At 38.2% G+C, this 4,999-nt stretch overlaps 1 non-coding gene across 1 annotated transcript; it reads right to left on the bottom strand.

Annotated features, from left to right (window-relative positions):
- Positions 1-3,121: 3,121 nt before the first annotated feature.
- Positions 3,122-3,205, bottom strand: TRNAL-CAA (transfer RNA leucine (anticodon CAA)). The gene has a single exon. It is a non-coding gene; the product is annotated as a tRNA-Leu (tRNA).
- Positions 3,206-4,999: the final 1,794 nt, after the last annotated feature.

Below are 4,999 nucleotides of genomic sequence, written 5' to 3'. Positions count from 1 at the left end.
TCCCGGGAGACCAAATCCCGAGAAAACACCCCCTTTTTTCCGAGAAAGCTAAAATTCGCATGTTCACTTGTCTTCACGGGATTTTGAAGGAGCCTAGGTGGAAAATGTCACATCTGACATGGAAATTGGGAAAAATGATGTGAAAATGAGTTTTTCTCACAAGTGTGAGATTCCTTTTCCCTTTATTTTGGTGGGATTTGCTTTCCCAGGAAAACTAGTGAAAAAAGGTGGGCAAGCAGTTTCTCAGGAAACCTTTTCCTGCACAACTGAATAGGCGTGGGAAACCTTTTCCTGCACAGTTTTCCTGGATTTCTTTTCCTAATGCCACGTCAGATTCCCGGGAAACCTTTTCTTTTCCTTTCCCGGGAAAACAAGTGAACAGGGACTTATAAGCTATAGTTAAAAGAAATTTTACATTTATAAGGTTTTAAATAACCGTGAGGGTGGCTTGCTTGCATCTGCTATTCGTGTCGCTGTCAAAGCGTTTCCTATGTACCTATACATATTGCCTTCATCTGCGAATCCAGATAAGAACTTCGAGTCTTAATTGTTTGCGTAGTTAAGAAACTAAAGAAAAGAATATGATTAATCTATTAGGATTGGTATGTATGTTGATCTAGGGATGGGTTCATAGATCCCTAAGAGAATAGAATTTCGAATATGGAACTAGAATATTTAGGGTTTAGGTTAATCCCTAAAAAGCTTAGATTAATTGTGATAAATAAATCTGAGACTTTTGGAGCGTGAAATTGGATTAGATGGATTCATCTCGTCGATACGAATCCAACGGATCCAACAACGCATGAATCGGAGGTCAAACAAAAAAAGTTATGGCCTTTTAAAGTTTTTGGGACGAATCTAGAATTTCTGCTAGAAAAACCCAGTCAGCGACCTTAGGACTTCCGAAGGGGTACTAGTAGAATTTCTTAATCCCAGTCCGCGACCTTAGGACTTTCAAAACAGAGCTTAGGACTTCCGAAGGGGGATTAGTAGAATTTCTTCTCTAGCTTGCATCTTCGGAATCGGACTTCCTAAGGTACACCAGTGGGACGTGCAAACACTGAAATTCTACGAAACTTCAAAAAATCATAACTTCTTATCTTCTTGTCCGTTTTTTACGCTCTTGTACTCTACGGACATGACGGAAACGCGTTCTTTCTGTTAAAAATAGTTTCAAAAAGTTTTGGAGACTCTATAATGATGAAAATTCTGTAATACTAAAAGGAACCCTAGGACGGGTTACCGTGTCTTTTCCGGTTAGACACCAAAGGGTGTCTTGTGTTAGTGGAAGGATATATATGCCTAATAGGACTGATGTTAATGATAGAACTCATGGAGAATGCCTATACTATTGATTGTAGGTAACCAAAGTGTACTGTGAAAAGGATTTTGATCTTCAATCGAGGTGAGTAATAAGGGATTACACTGATGGGTTATCCCAAACCTTTTTGACAATACTCTTATTGTTCACATGCCTTACTGTTTGAAAATCAAATTCAGATTATTGATTATTGCATCCTATTGAATGTTGAAAATCATGATACCTTATAGATTGAGACTGTACACCCATTATGAACATTTTTGAACTACATGCTATTGAATACCTAATCTTTTGAATTATCGTATCAGTTTTTCCTGGGATGCTAGTTTATTCTTGGACCCTTAGCCACTGGGGGAATGCATAATACCTTTGGCACTTAGATACCACTGGCTAGTGTAATTACTGTCATATAGTAGACAGATATCGAATCAATAAAGATAGCACTATCGATGTCTCAAGAAACTCTGACTTATCGAATTTGACACCCATATCGAATATTGAAATTGAATGATGCCTTATTTATGAAATTGATACCCATTGAACTACCAATTACTGTTACCATTGAATGCCTTACCGTCTTTGGATTGCTGTTGCTTTTGATGCCATATATGTTTGTGTTATTTCTTATTATATCACATGAGCGCGTTTAACTCACCTTTATTTAACAAATTTCAGATCCTGAGGCGTAATTCAAACTTGACGTTGGAGCAGCGAGAGAGGATTTCTGAAGATTTCATTATTTGCTTTCTTAGGTTACTATTGAGTATTATAGAGCTTTAGACTCATTTAATTTATTTTCTTTAGCATGGGGATGAGAGAAATTGAATATGGATTGTAATGGATTTATTTATTTTGAGGTTGAATGGTCATTTGGATTTAGTTTCTTTGAGCATGATTTTGTTTATGCTAACCTTGCATGCTTATGAAGGCAACTTTGCAGGTATGTGGCAATGTCGCACCCCTAAGCCTTATGATTGTAAATTAATATGCTTGTGAGTAGCTTGGGGCGTGACAAATATGAGGGTATGAGGGATGCTAGACTGAAGGGAGCCCTTGCAAAAAATGAAGTGAAAGGATCCCCCATTGGCTGGACGACACTAGACTTTTGTAAGTATTAGAAATAAGGGAGTATAAATTATCAACATAAGACCAATATTGGTTCCTGATTTTAATAATAAGGTATAAGAGACTATAAATTTATGAGGCATTAATTAGTAAAGCCCCAACTGTATGTGAAAATTACAACCGGTCCAAACTTTGACCGTAGCATAGTTTTAGCAATATTTTCGATTAAATTATGGTAAAAGAATTCTTAAATTTATACATTGGTAACATAAACCAATACACTTTTATGTATTTTACAAGAGTATAATTCATGACACCAAAAGTACACTACAATTATTACCTAAAAAAAGTCAAAACCCTGGAGTGCTAACACCACTTTCTCAATCTGTCATTCTGTCAACCTAATGTGGCATGTGGTGATCAGTGTGGTTCAACTGGTGGGCCACCATGGCATGGTATACAAGATGATGATAGAAGAAAAAAGAATCAACCGTTAAAGGGGAAAATTGATTATATATTTTTTTAAGGAATGATAGAATGAAGGGCACCTTGCAAAATAGCTCCAAGGGAGACCATATTGGTTGATTTATGCAAAGTGCAGCTCCTAGAAAAGTGGAAATGAGCCTAAATCAGGGCCTAGAAAAGGAGCTGATTTTGCAAGGGCGCCCTTCATTCTATCATTCCTCATTTTTTTATTGAAAATAAATAATAATGGAATTTAAAAAAATTGATTTTTGTCAGAAGTGGGATTTGAACCCACGCCCTCTCTCGAAGACCAGAACTTGAGTCTGGCGCCTTAGACCACTCGGCCATCCTGACTTATTTACATTGCCACTCAGATTAATATAATTTAACTTAATATCAGTTAAAAGGAGATCGCCTATGTAAATCCTTAAAAGTAATCACACAAATTGGGCTATGAGGTGCCTCTTCTCCCTGAGGCTTAAACATTTCATATCTGAAGATAGACATTATATAATGGGGAGATGATAAATTCTCACCCCCTGTAACGTGAATTATGTGGCAGACTTTAACGCTTTTTCACATTAAAGGGGTGCGAATTATCCTACAGAGGATGCGAATTTATCACCCCCTAATATAATGGCAAAGGTCCAAGAAATGATATTTGCTCTTGCATGTTTCTAAATAGGGATTTGCTAGCATATGCAAAAGGCATTTCGCATAAGGTCTATCGTATGTCAGAGCAGCCACCTCATGAATGAAGACAAAATATGCGGAAAAGTGTACCTATGCGGCTGCAATGACATGCGATAGACCATCTGCGCGATGGACGCTAGCAAATCGCTTCTAAATAATAGCATTTTTTCAAGAAAGAAACTGATATGGTAGCCGAGAGTAAGACCAATGTGAGAGACCAGCAATGACAATGTGCCATGTGTGCGAAAAAAAATCTACTTTTTGTTGATTTTCCTAAACCAGAGGGGGTGGCTTATGTCACTTGGGGTATTGTGGCAAGAACCCATTTGTTAGGTTATAGTTTGGCTAGCATTACTCTTTTATGAATAATGATATGGTAACAACTATGATATTGTGGCAAGAACCCATTTATTAGGTTCCCCGCTCAGTCTTACTACTGGTCTCGCTAGCATTACTCTTTTACGAATAATGATATGGATTCGTTAGCATAATTTTTATCATAAAATTGAAATATGTCCTCATGAAATGCACCAAGACTGAGTTTCTAAACAGAGCGATTAAGGGTGTGTTTTCCAAATTGCAACAAGCAAAGAGACCATGAAAAATACTAGGTTAAAATTCTACAATATTGGTAATACTGAAGGTCAGTGCCCTAATTTTGCAAATTAAAAAAATGATACCCATCGTTGTCCAAGGGGATTTTGACAGACTACTCTTTTACACCGCTAAGGAGCCTAAGGAGATAATAGGGGGATGCGATGCTTGGCAGCGGAACTGCATCTTCCATACGACCTGCACCATTGGCAGTAAGGTGCCAAATAATCTAAGGACTGACTCAGCATTACCTGGGCATTTTTTGAGAGTGAATAGAGTAAAGTTGCATCAGGGAAGTCGCATTTCTATAAATGGGTATTCGAATGCCACCCATGACTTGTGAGCGAGGTCGCATCCGTCCCATCGCAAGCAAGTGAGGAATTAAGACTGCCCTGCCATCTTCTGATTCCCATACCATAGATTATCTGGGAAGCACAAAAAGGGAGAACCAATAAACTTGCATGCTAAAAAGCCCAGAGACTGCCTCTTGTAAGAAAAAAGGGGCGAATATATTTTCCTACATGGGGGCAGCCCTCTCTTGTGTGAAAGAGTAGTCAAATACACTAGATGGGACTGTCTCAAGTTAGAGGATTTCCTTACAATATGCTTATGGGCACTGGCGCAGAGGAAAAAAACCCCTACCAAATACTGGTTAAGGTCATTGGGAGGGGGTCCTGGAATGGACCTTGCACTCTTATTGAAGCACAGAAAGGGGCCCATGTAAAAACATCGGTGGACCCACTTTATGAAGATAGGTTCCATCCTCTTCAGAATGAAAAAAACCAAAGCTTTGCAGTGAATCAAACCTCATTGAAATTCATTGAAAAAAAAAAACACGAGACATTGAAGTGAACATGCATC

This window comes from Tasmannia lanceolata, unplaced genomic scaffold (assembly GCF_043159265.1).
Source record: "Tasmannia lanceolata isolate RefF3 unplaced genomic scaffold, GAP_Taslan_0.1 ptg000007l, whole genome shotgun sequence".
NCBI classification, from domain to species: domain Eukaryota; kingdom Viridiplantae; phylum Streptophyta; class Magnoliopsida; order Canellales; family Winteraceae; genus Tasmannia; species Tasmannia lanceolata.
Note: the sequence above shows the minus strand (reverse complement) of the source record. Positions and strands in the feature narration are given on the sequence as shown.